This window comes from Rhinolophus sinicus, linkage group LG10 (assembly GCF_036562045.2).
Source record: "Rhinolophus sinicus isolate RSC01 linkage group LG10, ASM3656204v1, whole genome shotgun sequence".
NCBI classification, from domain to species: Eukaryota; Metazoa; Chordata; class Mammalia; order Chiroptera; family Rhinolophidae; genus Rhinolophus; species Rhinolophus sinicus.
Window position 1 is genome coordinate 49,986,845 of NC_133759.1, and position 21,364 is coordinate 50,008,208.

General features: G+C 43.3%; 1 protein-coding gene across 15 annotated transcripts in view; it reads right to left on the reverse strand.

The window, feature by feature from the left end:
* Positions 1–21,364, reverse strand: part of ERC2 (ELKS/RAB6-interacting/CAST family member 2) — a 918,423-nt gene that overhangs the window by 90,702 nt on the left and 806,357 nt on the right. The window contains exon 20 of one of the 15 annotated variants that reach the window (XR_012489712.1): positions 7,890–8,077. The exons of 13 other annotated variants lie outside the window; for them this stretch is intronic. The gene's annotated coding sequence lies outside the window, so the exon portion shown is untranslated. Of the gene's footprint in view, positions 1–7,860; positions 8,078–21,364 lie in introns of all 15 variants that reach the window. One more of the 15 variants, XR_012489713.1, reaches the window with a different exon arrangement.

The window sequence follows — 21,364 nt, forward strand, 5'->3', positions numbered from 1 at the left end:
CAGACGAAGTCTGAAACCTTGAAAAGCCATGTGACCCGCTTAAAGTCACATCTTGTTAATGAAAGTACCTGACTGTGAGCATCACTCTGATCCCCTCCAAGTGACCTCTGTAACACATCCTGGCATGTGTGGAGATTGCAAATAAGGACAGAGAGACAGTTTGGAAATACCTTTTTGTTTTTATCACACTTAGTGTTTCTGTTACTATTATATACACTAGCCTTTGCCAAATCTATTAAAATTGACTCAAATAATCATTTCTCATAATAAATGTGTGTCTGTACAAGGACTGCATTTTCCAATGAAAGAAACAAGACTAGAGCTTAAAATAATAGCTTGTTGACTCAAAATCTGTACTGTGGACGTATTATCAGCCCAGTGGTTACAGAAAGAGGAATCACTATGTAGCTTTGGACAGTTGCCTAGTGGCCCTCAACCTCAGTTTCTATATCTATGAAATGGTCATAAGATCAATACTTACTTCATAGGTTGCTCTGAAGGCTAATTACATTAATCCAACAAAGCACTGAATATAGTACATGTCCCAGTGAGCTTGACAAATGTTGCTAAGATTTCGGACCCTTGCGTAGCCAGCTCAATTACTTTGCCTTAGTTGTTTGCAAGTTTTGCTCAAGACACTGGTTTTTGATAATCATCTGCCTTCCAGAGCTCTTCCAGAGATGTAACACGATTATAGGAGTCCTAAGGTTCCTTTGAATCTGATTAAATCCATTCCTTGTTGTGAGAGCTGAGCTAGAAAAATCCTGGCCAATGCCAGATGTCCTTGTTGAATGCCCTTTTTACTGAAGATTTCAGGAAGATGAGGCTGCTGGAGGGGCAGCCAAGATGACAGCACTGATTAACAAAAGGGGCATATTGTCTGGCACATTCTGCTCTGACCTAACCCTCCTCCTGCCGCAGAAGGAACTATTCTAGAATGGAAAGTTTCCACCATAAACATCTGCTTGCCAGATCTGCCCCGGCACTGGAGCCACTGGTGAGACCCATCGAGCACTGAGGCTTTGCTTTGGATTGGGAGGTACTTGCTGAAGGCACAGCCAAACTGCAAATGTATCATAAAAGATAGGAGCAGCACAATTTTACTGGGGACTCCTTTAAAAGATCAAACATTTTTGCATACCCCTCCACCTAAGTAATATTATTTCTCTTATTTTTTGATTCAGAAAAACACCTGACGAGAAAAGCTACTAGGAATTCAGTAATGTTTTCAAATGAATTATTATTTTCAAAGTCACAATACTACCTATACACATATCAGAAATTGTCACACATATATTTATGAGGCATTGTGTGTGTGTGTGTGTGTGTGTGTGTGTGTGTGTGTGTTTCAGGTCTCCCAAGGGGCTTTAGTCCACTACATTTCACTGATTTAAAAATGTAGAATTTGTTCCCTTTAAACCAGTGTTTTTAAACATCGGCACTACTGATATTTTAAGCTGGATAAATCTCTGTGTGTGTGCATGTGTGTGTGTGTGTGTGTGTGTGTGTGTGCGTGTATGTGTGTGCGCGTGTGTGCAGCGGGGGTGGGGGGCTGTCCTGAGCACTGTGGGGTATTTTAGCAGAGTCCTTGGTCTCTACCCATTAGATACCAGTAGCACCCTCCTCACACACAGCTTGAGTTGTGATTATAAAAAATGTCTCTGGACATTGCCAAATGTCCCCTGGGGGGCAAAATCACCCCCAAATGAAAAATCACTGCTTTAAACATTCTCTACATTTAAACTCTCTCTAATGAGAGCTGTTTATTGAGGCAAGCTATAGAAGAGGAAATGAATAAGGGCTAAGCAAGAACAGTTCGAATACTCACACTTAACAGGTGTGAGATTCTGATTAGCTTGATGACAATAATGATTTTATCTATCTATTTATTTTGTACCTCAGCATTGATCTTGCAAGTAGAGCCTTGGGGCTAAAAAGGGCCCTGGATAAGTAGGAGACCAGAATTCTATTCCCACCTCCACCAGGAGCCAACTATGTGACCATGGCAAATCGCACCCTTCTCTGGGCCTCAGTTTCCCTATCAGTGTAAAAGCACATATGGGGCATTAAAGCAGAAGAGTATAGCTACGATGGAAAATGGAAGTGGATTTCTACCATCCATCACCCACTGAAAATGCAATAATGGACTCACAACTGGTTTTATAAGCAGCTAAGAGCTCAGTCACCGTTACAGAAAGTACCATGTGAAATAAAGCGTAAGCTTGCAAGGTTATCCCAGAATATAGAGATATAATGTATGAGGGACAAGATGATGGATACGGGCATGAGATAGTGAAGAACCTGAGGATAACAGATGCACCAGAAGAAAAGGCTAAGACTATGAAAAGAAGCAACGCATTTATATAGATGGAAAGCATATGTAGCAGGTTAAAAGGGCTTAGTGAACACCAGGAAAATTTAAAGGAGGCAAATACTAGCTATAGTCTGGCAAAAGTACTGACTTGTCTGCATAAAGAAAAAACAACCTGTAAGCATCTAGTAAGAAAATAACAGGCTTCCTGTAAGAAGCACAGGTCTGGGCCGCCTCAGGAGCCAAACGGCAGAACAGGAGCTCACTCGCATGCACAAGAGAAGTCAAGCATTTGTGTCCCCCATCTTCCCCATCCAAGTCCCATGGCTTTTCTTGATATAGCTGGGATTTCAATCTAAAACAATTTTGCTTTTTACATTATATACCTTTTTTTTTAAGAGCCTCTGTTGAGGCGTGTATGACAGGGGTTTGTGACATTCAAGCCCAATTCAGGAAGAGGACTGGGACCTAGAAGAGTGCTGATGCGAGCAGAATACTTGTCCAGGGAGCAGGTCAGCGGTGCACAGGCCACACTGCAACCTTTCCGAAGCTGTGCAAGGGGACCTGGCCCGACAGCCCCACCCAGAGTCAGAACCCTGCCGTGGGGCCTCGGTGAGTGTCCACTTGGTACTAACAAGAAGCCCCAGGTGGGTGGTGATCCACTGACCCTACAAGCCCTGACACATGGCATCTGGACAGGTGGCTGGAGAGGCAAACCTGGATATATCATTCTTGCTGCCCCTGACCAGAGCAAGCCCAGTACAAGGCCCTCATCTGCACGTCTCAGTGAGGGCTGCACATTATGCTGACAGGGGTCAGGGAGGTAATGTGACTGGGACATGAGCCTGGTGTAGGAAAGGCAGACGTTAGTGGCCCATAAACTGAAGCAGGCAGGCTGGGACACAGGGGATTGCTGTGGCAACCTCTGGGAACGTGGCCTTGTGTAGCTGGATCATCTGATTTTTCCCAAAGTCCAGAAAGCTGGATTTAATGTGATATTTGCAGGTTTGGGGGACCGTGCATAGGCCAGAAGAATTGGGAAGACTTGACGTGTAGGCTCTGTTTTGGATCATAGGCTCAAACTTCTCAGGTCTGCAGAAATGGTCCCTTCGTTTTAATCAAAGAAATCCTATGTGTCTTCAGAAACAGCGAGTAGAAGCCTAGATGCTCCAAATGACTATCTTCATTAACTTGTTAATTGTTTTAAAAGCCAGTCAGAAGGCCCTGAAGCTCACCCGCTCCCTGTCATTTTGTGTTCAGCTGGGCTTTGTGCAGACAGCCATTGAGCTGTCCTCAGGCACTAAAATGTCAGTGCTTATGCCACGAGTTCCCTCCCGAGGGGGAGTGCTGCCTTTCTGAAGAGAAGCAGATACACGCAAGCCTAGTACCCCGGACTGTCACTCCAAAATGACAGGAGAGGGACAGGCAGCTAGGGCTTCTGCAGAACTCAGCAGGACAAGAACACAAAGGGATTCAGCAGCCAGAGTTAGTTTGGCACTTCCTCTATAATAACCAGCATCGCCTGGGACCTTACCATGTGCCGGGCACCGTGTTTTGGGTACACAGTTAAACAGGAAGTCCTCAACAACTGCTTTGGATAGGTGGATGGATAAATAAATGAATCAGGCATTGCTTTTAATTTCACATTCCTGAAATTAAACCTCAGCATTATGAGGGCATTTGGATTTGCAGAATCTCTTCTTTCATCTGTCAACTATTTGAGTGCCAAATCTGTGCCAAGGCAGTGTGCAAGGCACCAAGAAAGAAACAGACAGAGACCCTGCCCTCAAACTGTGCTCTGGCTCAGACAGATGAGACATGTAGAGCGATGGGTTTGAGTCAAGAAGGCAATGGGTGGAGGCAGTTCCCCCCAGGAAGATTCTCTGAAGATGCTCAAATACCTCCCTAAAAGTCATGTAAAAATCCTCCAAGGAATAGTAAATGTCCCCCACAGGCAGCTTTGTTCTCCAGAAGGAGATCAGCAGAGGCTGCCCCCCCAAAAGGAGGGATCTCAGAGAGAGTCACCTGAAGAGCTGGAGGAACCAAGAAAAGGAAAAGAAATACATGCCAAGGTGTTGATCTAACGCTCCAGCATGGTGCATCTGCTGTTAAGGGATGCTGGGAAATCGCAGTCGCTGTGGGGAAGAGCCTTTCCCTTGGGGTTCACTCTGCAGGGAGACTGGGTGTTTGCACCCCACACTTTTTGCTGTGGCAGCCTCTATGGGCAGAGGCCCAGATAGTATGGGATGTGGTCCAGCTCCCCCGAGACACTTCCCCTTACCCACCCCGCAGTATGCCACCAACCTAGCCACATACCTGAACACCTAGTCATCCTTTAGTTCTGAGCCTCACTTCATGTCCACAGAGAAGCCTTTCCCGTCAGCCCCAGAGGGAGCCTACTTCCCTGTTCTCTGCTCTCCCAGCTCCCTCATCCCTCACAGGGCCTTCCTAAGTGTGAAAATGCCCCTTTATCCCTGTCGTTATTTGCTGAAGTCTGCAGCCTCTGGGCTGCAAACTGCAGGAGGGCAGGGACAGGGCATGTCTGTCTTGTTCACTTGTGTATTCTCAGTCACAAGGCACAGACTAGCTTCTCCTTCCAACAAGAAGGGCTTCCTGGCAAGCCAGGGAGCTTACATGGTGGAGACTTCCCTCTGCTTCCTGGAAGAAATTTACGAGACAAGGTGAAGCTGAAAGGCCAGCATGAGCCAGAACTTTCCCACCGCCCACTGCCCTTAACAGTTCCTCCAAACCAACTTTCCCTCCTCTGCTGACGATCTCAAATGAGAGGCTTCCTGAAAAGCAAACAGTACCCCAAACCAGAGATGCTACGTTTATAATATTGTCTGTCACTGTGGATAGTCAAAACAAAATCAAGACAAAAACCAAAACCAAAAACCATTGCCCCTGTTCTTGGCTCTAGTACTCCTAAATCTTTAAGAATCCCTTTACCTAAAATTCAAGATTTTGTTTTTTAACAAATCATATTTAACATATATGTTTCCCCTTTCTTATTATGAAGAGAACCCTAAGAGCCCATTTTTTCACATTCGATAAAAAAATCCAACCAGTTGCTTTGTTCCCAAATCCCATTGCACATTTAATATCCCAAAGATGAAAACTGGCATTCACAGATAGTGTTTTATACAGATAAAACCTAATGAATGGGACCGCCATCTTTCCTAAAAGTCAGTGACGACAGCAAGAATCACTCCTCAGCTCCATCAGTGGTCCGGTACCTCACAGGTGATTTCAGCAGCATCTCATATCTGCGGCCACGTTCATTCCATTACGGTATGTGGCTGAGTACTATGCCTGCCAGGCCAACTCTCAGACTGAGAAACCCATACAAATACACAACACTACGATTCAACTAAACTACACTTATTATAATATTTCCTTAAGGATTCAGCCAGTCCTTTCACTATACACTAAGATGAGGTCCTTAGTATTGATCATCATATTAATAGACAACCACATCAATATATATGAGTATCAATATATTAACAAACAGGGACATTGGTTGAGAAATATTTCACCATATGAAAAAATACTTCAGTGACCAAGCCTATTATTTAACCCTTGCAATTCTCTCTTCCGTCCCCTTCCTCTACAATCCTGCTGACACCACACTCCGCAGGCACGTTTCAGGATGAGAAAGAAGGCCAGTGTGGTGTGGCAGAGCCCTGGGGGAAGCGGGAATAGCACCAGATGAGAGCGGGCAGGTAAGCAAGGGATGGAGCATGTCAGGCCCTGTAAGCCTTAGCCAAGCATTTATAGTTATTCCAGTACAAAGAGAACCGCCTGGAGGGACTTAGGATGTGAGCATAATTCACGTTTTATACGGATCACTCTGCCTAACTGTCTGATGAATTTATGCCTTGTGCCCATGATTGGATCACAAGCTCCTGGATGACAGGGCTATAGGTACATTCCTATGAATGCCCTTACCTCATGCACGCACAAAAGTTTTAAACCAGTAGTTCTCACACTTCTGTGTGCAGCAGAATCATAAGGAAGTTCACTGAAGCCTGGCTTGCTGGACCCCACCTGCAGAGTTTCTGATTCAGCAGGTCGGGGTAGAACCTAAGAATCTGCATTTCTAACAAGGTCCCATGTGATGCTGAGAAGCAGGTTAGCTGGTCCTGACAGGGCACTTAGAGAGCCGGTGTTTAAATCTGTTTGTTGAGTAAATCAGTCAATGAAGGGACACAAGAATGGTTTTTTTCAAATGAAACAATAGAAACAATCCGTGGTTTGAGTCTGACATAAAATGGCAATCATTTATTCTAATTTTTCTTTCCTTAAATTATTCCCTCACTATATTCTCCAATGATAACAAGAGGGCGAACCCTTGCATGCAGACGTGCTCTGAAAGGAAATATATTATTGTGATTACACAAGATGAGACACTTTAGACACTGTATCGCCAAGTTTAATTATAAATCAAATGTCAATCAAAGTTTTTCTTTGTTTTTTTTTTTTTTTTTTTTTTTGGCTTTTAGGCGAAAGTATGTGATTTGTGTAGACAGTAATTACCTGCTTCAAACCAGAAAGGATATGAGGTGGTGAGGCATCCACTGGTGTATTCCAAAACCGAAAATTAAACTAAACTTTTCCTTGGAATTGGGGAGTAAAGTCCACCATGGCCCATCTCTGTTTGGTTCAAAGCATACAGTCTCGGTGAACACACCTACTATAAGAGGCTGTTCAGACTCTTTCTTGAAGGAATCCCCAAAGATTCCAATTTAGGTGCTTACTATGCCAAAGCAGAAGTGCAACTGAAGAATGTAAAGAGAGACTCAGAACAAACAGAAGGAGAATGTGCTTCTGACCCAGGAGATCTGGTGCAGGCCACAGTGTAAGACAGGGGACTCTGTTGGTTTACTCCGTCCCACCACGTGAAGCTGTGGTTTCTATATGCAAACATCCATCCACCCAGAAATTGTTATTGTGGTCCAAGCAACAACGGGCAGTCCAAACTCAGGGACAGCAAGGGGTTTGGGGGTTCAGGAGGAAGCCCCTTTCCCTGAGGCCTACAAAGTCATAGGTTCATGTTCTGCTTAGGGAAAGGACTGGTTAGACATACCCCCAGAACTGTGTAGGCCTATAATTAAACACTGAGGGGTGACCCTAGATGAAGGCTCATCTCTTCACTAGTTATTCAGGATCTCATGGTCAACATATCAAAATATCAAAAGCCAGAGAATCAAAACAAGAAAGGCCATTGGAAATCACATTTGCCTTGAAAAGCAAATAACAGATATAACCATCATGAAATAAGAACCAATGAATGAACCGCACTCTCTGTCTACCTAGCAAGACACAACCAACACACACGGTCAGTGCGACAATTTACCTTGTGGATAACGAACTTGAACTCCTGTTCTACGCTGGTGGGAATCATGGCACCGTCTGATTACGATTAAATACAAAAATAGCAACCCCTACACTCCAGCAAAAAAATCAAGCCCAGGTGAGCCCCCAAATGCAACGCCATGGAGCAGCAGCAATCTGAAACCCAGCTCCCCATGGCATCTGCCGTTACCCACCTCCAAAAGGGTAAAAGGAAACATTGGACCTGCTCTGGTGTGACACTGCCACTGGATCCTCCCGCTGTCTCCCTCCTCCGCTTCTTCTTTACAGACAGGTAAAGTTGGATCTCTTGAAGGAACTGGGGGCTCCCACTCTAGGCAAAGGTTGGACAGGTGATCAGTGTACAGCATGAGATTGGACTGTGCCTCCGGGCCTCCAACAGAGCTGGGTCATCTGGGGCAATGAAAATTATAAGCAACAAGAAAGGGGTATTAGCAGCAAGGGTAGGGAAGCCCAGGCAGCACACACCATGATCCCTGGGACACCCAGCAGCCACGCCTTTCTTCATTCAGTCTTTCCAAACACACTTATCAAACACTGTGCCAGGCTCTGGGGATACAGTAGGGACAAATATAAACCCAAGCCTTGCTCTCATGGAGCTTATGGGCCATTCAGAACGAGACAAGCAATTACAGGACAAAGGGTGAAGGAACCAGAGGATGCCATGGAGCACAAAGCAAAGGGCAGCCAACCCAGATTGGTGATCGGTAGTCAGGGAAGGCTTCCTGGAAGAAGTGACATTTAACACTGAACCCGGAGGACCTATGGAGTTAGCCAGACAAGATTGGGATGTGGACAAGATTCTGAGATGAAAAAGCATGGCTGGTCTGAGGCACTGAAAACCCTTTGTTCTCAGCCATTCTCCAGCCTGCAGCCTTCGCCCAACCAGAGCACCAGATCTGGAGTCTGCAGCAATCATCACAAGGTGCTCCTCCAATCCCCACAATCCAATCATGTTTCGACCGCTTCAGGTGGGATCTCGGGAAAGGACTTAGAAAACAGTTTGTCTATAAGAAGACAGAAACAACAACAACAACAATAATGTGGAGTCGAACCTATGCAGTAAAACCAATTGCAGCAATCTGTTTTCTGCATACCAGCATCATAGGTCAGTGACATGCCATGCTCATCGGGACAATTGAAACAATATGCGGGACCGCAACTGGGCATCACCAAAGAGGGGGGCTCCAAGGCTCTTCCTTTTGGCTCTCACTTTGCCCTTTCCTTTCCTCCAAGTCCCTAGAAAATTACAGAGGGAGCACTTTGCTATTCTCACCCTGGATGTTTTTGGTGTCTAGAAGGCTACCATGGACATAATACCTCCCACTTGCCTGATACAACTTTGGAAAACCAGATAGCTTACGAAGCCAGTCTTGTCAGAGGCCTCCAAGCAGGAAAACAAAACAAACAAACCCATGAAAGTCTCTGAAGCTTGAGTGCTGCCCAGGGTTCTAGCCACTTTTGCACTATGATATCATCGTGGGGGATGGTTTAAGAGGCGGCAATAGTACTTGGTCATTTTACCAAACGCACGGTCCAAAGTAGCTCTCCTTTACATCTTCATATTATCATATAATTCAAGTCCTGCAAACAACATCGCTGACTGAACACAGAGAGAAACAAAACACTCATTTCTAAAAAGCAGAGCAGGCAGCCCTTCTAGAGACAAAGAAAGGATGTCTTTTTAACCTATGACAACACAAATTTGTTTAGGTTTTCCCTCCACTAAGTAAGTAAGCAATTAGGTTTTGTCCAATAAAAATATTCCTGTGCATGTGCAAACACCAGAGGCAATCATATAATTACCCTGCCCAATCAGATTCAATTGCTGACAGTTGAGTTCCCACTGCTCATTAACTTCAGATCACAATGAGGTCTTTACGGAAGCCCTTTGCAGTTTCTTTACAAAGGTCCCTATGATGCTGTGAGCAGTCCCAGCACTCCCTCATCCAGGATAATCATCCGAAAATGGCCAGGGCCAAGGCCAGCTTACTCCGACTTCCCTCTGAAAAAATAAAGAGAGAAATTCGAAGAAAGACTGGCTTAAACACCCTGGCTTCATTTGGGGAATCTCACTTCTAAATATAATAGTAACCTTTCACCCCCACACTTTAAGTGCCGTAATTATGTAATTAAAACCAATTATGTCATTTAACATAGAGACTTTTTCAAGATCCACGACAAGCCAATTACCTCAGCCATTGACCTCAGAAGATTTCCCACACTGACCTGCAACAATGAGGATTGGGATAAATTTAGACACTGGCTTCCGAAGGCTGGCATGGACCAGCTGGGTGGGTTGTAGCTGGTCTAGATTCATCTAGACTCTAGAAGCTGAACTGAATTCATTGGTATCCAAACAACTACTTGTGTGCACAGTGCTTCCAATATCCCAAGACACTTGCTTGATTTTCATAACCACCCCAATAGTATTATTCCTTCCATGCCGCAGATCAGAAAAAGGAGGCAGGGAGAGAGTGATGGAGTTATCTCAAATCATGCAACCAGTTACCACACAGCCAGGGCATTAAGGACAAAACCAGGACAAGGATCTGAGTTTTCCACCACAGAATCCAAAGTCTCTTAACAGCAATATGTGTGTGTGTGTGTGTGTGTGTGTTCTCCTGGACATCCATTCCTCCTATTTTAATTATCTTACCCCAACTTTCCTTTAAGGCAATGCATTTTCCCTGCTTTCAGCCTTCATGTACCACAAGAGGTTCCACTCCAGCTCAGGGCTATGCTGGAACCTAAGCCTCTAGGCCTCGTCCAATCAGCTCCTAGCATTCCCCAATCACAGCATTGGTTCAGGGAAGAGCAACTGACCCAAGTGTCATGCAGGGTCTCAGCTCCCGCCCCCTCCACCCACATAAGAATGCAGGACATGGTGAGGCCAAAAAGGAACACCCACGGCGCCATAGACAGGGGAATCATACCACTATGGTCTCGCTGGCGGCTGGGTTGGAGACACAGGAAGCAGGAGCCACACTAGCAAACATCCGCCAGTTCCACTACATGGTGGTACACTCCCAGACAAACAGTCAAGTGGTCCATTAAATTAGGGATGGAGCCCATTCCCCATAGTCCATAGTCATTTGCCAGGGCTGTGCGTTAGCCTCACACTGTGTGCCCTCTCCACAGGGTGAGGGCTCCAAGTCCTCCCCAAGCTGAGGGTGAGAGACGACCTTGACCTCACCCGCATTTTCCACCAAGGACTCAGCAAGCGTTTCCTCCTGGGATAAGTCCCGCATCTGGGCTGTGTCAGCAAGCACCTCCCAGGCCACAGGGCCGCAAAGACCCTCGCTTTCTCCGGCCTATGCTGGTCAGAGAACTGTCCACGTCCTCCCACCCCTCCGTGGGGGTCCATCTCTCCAGCAGCTGCTCCTGCTGGTCTTCCCGAGACTGAGTGTTCATACGCACAAACTGCTCCACCATCCTTTGGAGAGCTTTGCCGGCACTGTACCCTGCTTGCTGCGCCATTTGTCATGCAAGGTATCCGGCGGGGTCTCTAGTCCCGCTCCCCACATAAGAACACAGGACATGGTGAGGCCAAAAATGAACCCCCATGGAGCCATAGATAGAGGAGTCATACCACTATGTCTCGTTGGCGGCTGGGTTGGAGACACAGGAAGCAGGAACCACACTATCTGCAACCTGCCATCCACTTCTCTGCAATCTGCAACCCACACTCTGCCATGCTAGCTGCAATCCTCACTTTCTAGCTCAGCCATCTTCTTGCTAGCCCCCATTCTTTGTTAGCATAGCCACGGCAGTTATATTAGTGGCTAATGGCTCACTGGTTACAGCTGGTGGCCATCTACTACCCGAACCAGCACTTTCCATGTGAGGTCGAGAGCCTGGAAACCGCTCTCTAGGACTCTGTCCCTATACCAAGCAAAGGTCATGAGAGATGATGTGACTTTGTGGAGAATCTTAGGAAAGTCTTATGTTTCCTAACTGGGCTTGTGTGTGAGAGGACGTAAAATCTGGTGGTTGAGCAGCCAGCCATCTTGTTACCACAGAAGAGTGAGGGATAATGGAGCCAAGAGATGGAGAGAGAGAGAGAAACTGGTTCCGGGAATCTACTTGAATCCCTTCATGTTGACAGTAGTGACATTTAGAGCATGGGGTAGTTGAATAGCACACAGGAGAAAATACGAAGACCACCACCACCTGCACCTTGGTTACACCTCCCCAGCTTCATGATAAGGACGAAATTAACTGACCATGGCTGTGAGCAGCAGTCCTGCCTCTTGCTTACAACATAGTTAAATGCCTCCTATTTTTGAGTTATTTAAAGAACATACCATTTGATGGGTAGGAGGAAGCACTTTAATCTGCAAAATGATTTTTATCACAAGCTAAACATCCTTGTAACTTTTTGGTCCTTTGCTTTGGTCAAAGTTGTCTCTCTTTGGAGCTGAAACAGCTGTTGGAGCTGAAAAGGCCTTCCTTGACCTTGCACTTTGCCCTACTCAGTGGTACCCTTGTGCTCTCCAATTCCTGGATCCGTATGGGATATAAGAAATCAGGACACATACAATCATCACAATGGAGCGTTTTCTTTCTTTTTTCTTAGGCCATGAGGAAAAAGAAAAAAGAAGGAGAATTCCTCTAATGTAAGATTTTGAACCTTGGCACTATTGCAGCTTGGGGGTAGATAATTCTTTGTTGTTGGGTCTGCCTTATGCGTTATAGGATGGGTAATAGAGTCCCCTAACCTCTACCCACTAGATGCCAGTAACATCCCTCTCCCCATGTTGGGACAAGCAGAAATGTCTCTCAACATTGTCAAATGTCTAGGTGTAGACGTAAAAGGGGTCATATACTAAACCTGACAAGTTCAGAGGAGGCCTGCACGGTGGGGCCTATAAACTCAGCGATGGAAAGTAACCACATAGGATGGTCTGAACAGAAAAATTCCTAGTTAAAAATGGTCATGATAGGTAATCCCATCCTAGGCCTGTAGCTTCCTTGACAAAAGTCAAGGTTTACCTTAAGTGAGCCTGTCTATTGTCTTTTTGCATAGAAAATAACATACCTTTGAAATGTCCAAGTAATCTCCTTTCCCAGACCCCTCAGGGCACAACCTCCCACCAGAGCACTAGACCATAGAACCTCTCATTGTTATCTTGTTGCCCACATACCATCTCTATGTGCTGTAAATATTCATTTTTAACTAGCCTGTACCAACCAATGTAAAACAAGTAAGTGTCTCTCCGTTTTACTCTTTATCCGATCCCAGAGATTTCTCTGCTTTGCTTTCTCCTGCCCCCTTAATCTACTACCAGTGGATTTCATTTTACCCTCCTTACGGCTCCGCCTTTGATTCTAATGTATAAAATAAGCTTCAAAACTGCCATTCTCTGCAGCATTGTCTTAATCCTTTGAGATCTTGCTTCCTGGCAATTGTCATTAGTTTGGCTCAAATAAATTCAGTAAACTTCTCTACAAGTTTGGACATTTCTTAGGGGTGAGGCCAAGATCACCACTGGTTGAGAATCACTGCTTTAATAGAACATATGAGGTATTGGATTTGCCTCACAGCATCTTTGAAAATATAATTCCTTGTAGTATTGTTGCATCTTCTACTTTAAGTATGAAGAGTGAAGGAACCACACACCCATTAGAACTTTACAAGAGCTATGTCAAATATCTACTACGGAGAGCTTACTAAACAAGAGCGTGCAATATAGCAATACAGCATTCTATTGGCTTCTTGAAGCCATTTAAGACGCGACGACTCATTAAGGACCAGGGTAGGGGAAAAATGTATCAAATAGAAATAATTTAACATAAAGACCAGAAAGAGGAAAAGGATGAAGAGAAGAAAATTAGAAATGAAAAACAGGCATCTATAGGGAGAGTTCCAAAGCAGGTGTTCGACTTCTCATTTCCACAGGCAAGATAACGAAACCTTAAGATTGTTGCTGGATTTTCTCTATTCAGGTTCAGCCAAAAAGGTAGAAGTTAATGGGTTCAAACAGAAATGATCCCTCCAGCAAAACCCTAAAACTCACTCTGCAGAGAAAACACCCAAAATGCTAAAATCTCCCTTATTTGGACATATGTGGACAAAGACATTTAAAAATAAGCAAAATTGAAGGATTTATAGAATATTTTTAAAGGAAAAGCATTTACTTTCTTTCAAATGACAGCAGTAACTAAGAGCTGGCAGAGGTCCTTCCTTTAAGGATTGATTTGAATGAGAAGATAAAATAGAATTCACTTAATTAGCATATGCATTGTTAAACCTGGAAAAGGGTCCTCAATTGGTTTGTCATTTCAAGGAGCTAATTAGTTATATCTTCACCCACTGTTCTGACTGACTCTGAACTTATTCAGAATATTCAGGCTTATTGTTTTTCGTTTTGGTGAAGAGGTAATGTTTAAAACAAACAATGATAGAAAACTATAAGTACCTGTCTGGAGGTTCTAGTAGAAGTCCACAGGGACTTTTATAAGCTGTAGAAGAAATGTCCCTTGTAGAAGTTAGTAATTAAATCTGGAGGAGCTCGTCCTCAACTCTTGATACATGAAGAATGAGTTTCTCAGGGCACACTCCTCCTGTGGATAAGCATCCCCACCCTACCCCTCTCTACTGGTTATTCATCCTGAGATAAAAGAGAAGAGTAGCCCACTTCCCAATTGCAGCTGGCACTAAAACCACAGGATGAGTCTGGCACGTTTTGATGGAGGTGCCTCCTGACTGAGTCTGACCACTGGCATGTGAACATTTTGTTTGTACTAAAGACATTAGTCACGGTGGGAACATGGGTCTGCTTGAGCAGGCATGGGCCACTGTTTCCTAAACCAAGAAACTAAACAAAATCAAGGCTCTACGTACACCTTAACACAAGTATTGCCTTCTTACCGTGAAGTGTGGAAGAAGTAGTCTTACTGGGGGGGCAGGTGTCAGCACAGGTCACCCTCATAGTCAGTGACTGAATAAGATTTCCTAGAGCAGTGACTCCTTGCTTTAGCCAAGGTTTAGAAAAGGATTTTAACTGTGTGCGGAATCCAGGTTAAGGCAGGAGTTGGTATCTAGAGATGAGCTTCAGTAGATCTGAAAATTTTATGCAAAATTTAGTGTAGGCACTTTCATGCTTTATTCTGAGGAGTGGATTTATGGTTTTCTCATATTCTCAAATTAGTCTGAAACTCAATAAAAAATTAAGCAATAGTTGTTATAAAACGATCCCTTAATTTTTAAAAACAGATTCCTATAATTTACATACCATCTAGTTCATTCACTTACAGTGTAAAGTTAAACAATTTTCAGTAAATTTACAGAGTTGTGCCACCATCACCACAGACCAGTTTTAGAATACTTCTATTACCTCAAAAAGATCCTGTGCTTGTTTATAATAAATTCCCCTTAATTTGTGCAACAAAAGTTCTAAGGTTGAAAGAAGCCTCTTTGTATATCCGCAGATCTGATCCATTTTCCCCTTCTCAAGAGCTCTACTAAAAAAAACCCAAAAAACTATTTGTTGTTTATCTGAAATTCAAATGGAACTAGTGTGCCATATTTTTATTTGTGAAATCTGGCAACCCTAATCCAAGACCAAAGCAAAATTAAACAAGTAAATCAATGTTCACATCTAGAAATAAATGCACTGTTTCTGGAACACTGTAAATATACATGCATTATTTGATCAACTTTGAGACATCTAGGTTCAAAGATAGTTAGAAAGAACCTAGTGTCAGTTAGAATTCAGGTTGAGAACCAAAGCTGCAGAAACAACCTGAAGAATTTAGGACCCAGACCCAATTGTTGTTTTATAAGCAAGGCTGCGAACTCAGTCACATATGGTTATATGCTACATTTGCCTTGAAAGGTTAAGAAAGTGTATGTAACTGTTAACCTTGCAACTCACAATCAGGACTAGAATTGTGACTTCAGGGGCACAAATTATAAGGAAATTATTCTTAACCTTTTTGAGGGCCATAAATCCCTTTGAGAAAATCTGATAAAAGTTATGGACCTTCTCCATAGAAAAATGCATATTTACACAGTCACATTTTGCTAGGATTATTCTGGGGGGAGGGTTCAAAGATTCTGTGACAAGGAAACTTTCAGGAGTCTAAGAATGCCAGAAGAACCTGGGCAAGTTGACTAAAGCCATCATGAAGTCTGATGCCTGGCTTTTCTTTTCCTCCCATTTGTGTATGAAAGGAATAAGTCAGGGTGATGGCAAAGCAACCGAGTAAGGCAAGATCACTGTCAGACATCAGTGGTCAGAATTGTGACCACTCGCCTGAACTCCAAGGGCTAGAGGGTCCCCCTTTGTAAAATGAATGGATGGGCCCCGGCTCTGTTGTCACAGGATCCACGAATCCAGCTGAAAGATATCTGAGAAGGGCCCTGTTAGATCCTGGAGCACTGTATGATGAGGTTTTACCTTCAAAAAGTTTCAAATCCACCGGACTATATGGTCACCAAAGTCATTAAGATTCTAAGGCACTTGATTATCTGATTCTAAATTCTACAGAATAGAGGTCAGGAGATAGTTGGGAAAGAGCTGGGAATTCGTTTTCTTCCTTCCTGCCTGCCTGCCTTCCTTCCTCCTTTCCTTCCTTCCTTCCTTCCTTCCTTCCTCCCTCCCTCCCTCCCTCCCTCCCTCTCTCCTTTCCTTCTTTCCTTCTTTCCGTCCAAGGGAAAAAGGCATTTGGCAGGGACAAGAGAGAACAACATCAGGGCCGTTAATGCTTTTCAGTTCATGTCTTTCCTCCCTTGTGCTGCTCTCTTCCTTCATATGGAAAACTCGCAAGTTTTCTTTTGGCCAAATAAAAAGTAGTTTTCCCAATTCCATGAGCTTAACTTAATGAGCTATTCTTTGATAAAGATACCCAATGATCTATTATATCATTATATGATGTCATATCAACTATCACTGTAGCCCAAATGGAAAAAGGACATGTGTACCCAGCTCTGTGATTTAGAAATAGTATCTTTTCTGTGCCTTAAAGCACCTACAGAGCAGGTCTCACTATTATCACCTCCATTTTTCAGAAGAGAAAACTGAGGGGAAAACGGCAAGTGACTTACACATTTCACCCAGCTAGCCAATGACAAAAAGAGATTTCAAGTCCTAATGCCCACACTGATAGGCACTATACTATGTTGAAGAGATTAATTATATAACATATGATTTAAAAAAAATAAAACAGAAGTTTTACTCATTTATTTTCTCTCAAAAACAAATTATCCCCACTTTAAGGAAGCTTATTATTATGTCCAATTGTATGAACCATAAAACTATTCTGAATGTTTATTTCATACTTATTGACATCTACTACGCAAATCTACCATGTACATATTTATCACCTCAAAAGAAAATATCACCTCAAAAGAAAATTTAGTTTTGGCATTTTATCTTATGCACCCTTTGTCCTTGAAACAGCACAAGAAATGTGTACACTCCGTTTTTTATTTGTTGTCTTAAGATACTAGTGGCATGCTGGGAAAAGCATGCTGGGAGAAGGATGCTGGGAAGTAATGCTCCGTGCTTTGTGTTAAGGCGTTTCATTTTTAAACAGAGCTTGTATAAGTCACAGACAAAATTGACAAACTTCACGGCTTCGTCATGGCTAACATATCAGATTTCATGGTTTGACAGAGATTAATAAGAAAATCATATTAGAGTTACAACTATTAGAATATTCTTAGCTATTTGATAAAGAAACTCCAGCTTTCCATACTCCACTGCCCACTGCACACCAGTCATCTTTCCTCCCATGGATGCAGAGCTTCTGTGAATCCAGGGAGAGCAAATGGGATCTTCCAGCATTTCAGAGTCACTTCCTGACTGTCACAGGGGTGAGCTAGTGCCTGATGGACTCCAGGGAATGGTCTAGCACCGTGGAATAAAGCAAGGGTTAGCATTTATGACCCAATTCCTAAGAGAGTAGGGAGAAAAAAAGAACACCCTGTTTATACATAACACAGGCATTTGACCCAAATAGCGCACACACTATGGAGAGGAATGAACTATCACAGTTGTTAAAACTAAGATATTTTAGGTAAAAATGAAGTTTTCACATCTTTATGAGGAGTTGTTCTAAGTAGTGGCATGCAAGCAGAGACTTCAAAAAGCCCGCTGACTGCCCCGCCATTTGGCCTGAGGGCTCTGCATATCCTCTTTCTCTTAGGAGCCCCACTTGCTTGTCAACTTTGCATAAAAGACAGCCAATTTGTCAGCCATTTGCTTTAATTCTCTTTCCGAGTCTTCCTAACGATAAACTCCTAAACTCCCTATACCTTCTGGTCTTTAATATCATATATCTGACTGGAGGATGGAAATTCACTCGTGTCTTAGGCTAGTTTCCTTCCCAGGCGATCCTCCTGGGTCTTATAGGATGTCCTTAATCAGAAACATATTACTCGGCTAGAGGAAGTCCTTGCACAGACCCTGGCAAGACACTATGGCAAATTAGTTTCAGAACATGGAAGGTCAGGTTGGGAAGGAATGCTGCAGTATTCTATTGTGTTTTCTTTAGTTGAGAAAATTAAGGCCGAACTCTTGAGAAACCAAGATTTGGATAAGTAGGGGCCACTTGGGAAGGACTTCCATCGGCCGCTGAGCAAAACTGTCAGTTTTAGAAACTGAAAGTCTTCACATTCCAGGTATTCTGGACATGAGCAAGGATTTCCTCATTTTATCTAGATAGCTTTCTATATTCCAGCAGCACCGCAGATTGGTAAAATAAAAATAGGTAAGGTATGACAAGTTTTGTCAGAAAATATAATTGTCAACTATGTATGTGTGCATATATACACATCTATACATACATTGCACATACATGTGTCTGTGTTAGATAAATAAAGCATATTTTCATAATAATAACAGCTAGCATTTATTGTGTTCTGATGTGACAGGCACTGTGCTAAGTACTTTCCATACACACTGCATTTACTCTCTCAACAAACTAACATGGTGGGGACTATCTTTGTCCTCATTTTACAGATGGGGGAAAAAAAGCAAAAATGCTTAGATTGGAGGATTTTTGAGCCATAAATTTAGTCATAGAGTCATAAAGTGAACCCACGGGTTCCTGACTCCCGAGCCAGTGTTTTTAACCACTATATGATACTGAGCCCCGGAAATTCTCATCAGTTCCATTGACATGAGTGCCCAAACCGTCTCTTAAAAACAAACAAACAAACAAAAAAACACAAAAAACATAAATTTCTTGGGGGTGGAGGAGCCATATTATTACATGAACACATGAGTGTGAAGAGTTCTGTCTGCAAGGCTTTGGGAGGAGTGTGAGAAAAGGGAGACATTGTTGCAGAAATCCAAGATCTACCTCCTTCAGTTTTGCCCAGGACTAGCCTGCCTGGGGAGACTCAGAGACTCAGAAGGACCAGGGGCCTTAGAGGAAATCTGTGCCCCATTCAATTTCAAACTGATAGTCTTCCCTTCTCATGAATGGAACTGCCCTAGAGATTTGAGGCAAGAAACATTTCCAGTGTGCCTCTACCTTAACTAACACCGTGGGGGCAGCTAACAATTACAAAAGGAATGGACTTTTTCATCAAGCGCCCTTCCATAAAACCATTTCCCAGGAAATGTAACACAGCATGGAGCTGGCCGACTGCAATTTTCCACCAACAATGAGCATCATGGGGCACAGGTACTATATTTAAACGATTTCCCTCCAGCTTTTTGGCAAGACTCCCTCTCAAGGAGACTTAGCTGGGCTGAGGTCTCATTCCCCTCCAGCCAGCAGGACTGGAATGTTTAATACAGCCCTGTGTCTTCAACACCCATGTGTAAAACGCCAATAAACAAGCCGGCAAGGACCCGCAGGCCTAATTGCCTTTTAACTCCACCAAGATGATAAACTCCCAGAGCAAGGAAGGAAAGACTCCCAGGGATTTAACAAGTTTATCTGCCTGCCACTTGAACATTTTCTGTCTGCCTACACTTCAGTGAATTCACCAATAAAAGGATAAAAGGGCCCCGAACCTCAGACCCCTCAATGGCCAAAAAGCCCCAGATTCAAAACGTATGCCCGGCAAAAATCCACCCATTAACTGAATTTTGTTTCATGTGTTTGTGAGGTCTAGAGTGAGGAAAGTGGGGCCACTTGCCCATTTCTAGCACCGGTCATTTCCCTTTTATTGACCAAGGCCTACAAATCTTCACCTACGATAAAGAAAACTATTCTCACAAGGAAATTGGGAAAGGCAACTCATCCAGAAACCTCTAACATTCACATCAGGTGACTGTATCGACCAGAGAGAGGCCATATGGGTCCCGGTGGTGGTGGGGAAATGGAGTGTGATTATGGATGGTGATGAACAAATCGTTCACTATGTTCCACCTCTCCCTCCTTGGACTGACTTCCGAGTTTAGAATCTTAGTTGTTTGTGTTTGTTTGCACCCTACCACCCAGAAGGCAAATTCCGAGAACTCTGTACCAATTGGAGTTAAACTGGAAAAGCAAAACAAAACAAACCCAAAAGACTTGGGGGGTAGTGCAGCAAGGTGGTGTCTTTCAAGACCTAAGTATGGGGTGAACAGGCACAGCTTCTCTGAGACGCCACTTCACAACACTCATCAATATAAACGTGCAACTTCCCTTGCGGGAATTTATTCTAAAGAAATTAGGACACGTGCATCAAGGTGAATCACAAGGAGCTAGAGCATTCCAACAGGAAACATTAAAAAACCAAATGCTCATCATTAAGGACTGGTTAAGTACGGCAAAATTGTATGCTCTGCAGCTATAAAAATGATGCTGTAGGTATATATCAATTAGTGTAAAAAGGTGTCTCACATACCATATTAAGTTCAAAAAGCAGTTATAAAAACATTTCTAATATGGTTTCTTTCTGGTTTTTTTTATTATTATTATTTTGGAAGCTAGATACAGGATAAAGACTAGGAAGACACATATGTTTACCAAAATGTTAGCATTTCTGGATGGTGGAATTCTTTCACAAAGACTTTTGAATTATTTGAAATTTTTCGTAATGAAAATGTATTGCGATAAAAATCAGTGAAAGCACTAAACCTAAAAAAATAAAACATCCTACCACCATCACCACCACCGTCACCACCGCCACTGACACTCTCCTGATCAACAGGAAGAGAATCACATCTGAAATAACTTATGGAAAGAACTAGCTTTCCTTTGTCAAGGAGACATGAGCAAAGAACATTAAAGGATTTGGTCTTCATTTATCAGCACATATAAGTGTTGTTCAAGTATATTCTCCAAAGAGATGAGAATGAATGGTAAAACTATACGTGGGCTTAAAATCCCAAAGGGTGTTTTTCCCAGGTGGCCCATGCTTCTCTCTTCCTTTAAATCGGGGTACAAATGCTGAGAGCTCCTCTATTAAACTGAACTGTTCCACTTAATAAAACAAGAGCAGCTCTAGAGTAGGTACTTGCCAAATGAAAAATCTGAAGCACTATTTTTCTATTAAAATCTCGTCCATGTTTTTCCTATTGGAACCTGGAAACTGGACAAATTCTGAAGGAATCCAAAGAAATTTCTTTAGAAAAGAATTCTGTTAACACCAAAAGCTCCCCAAGCACTACACAAAGCAAATGCTAGACTTCATTATGATGAAATGTAAAAGCAGGGGTTCAAACCCAAAACGACCTGAGAAGGCAGACTGTGTCCTTCGCACCAGGCTTAGTGTGTATCGGGGCTTATGCA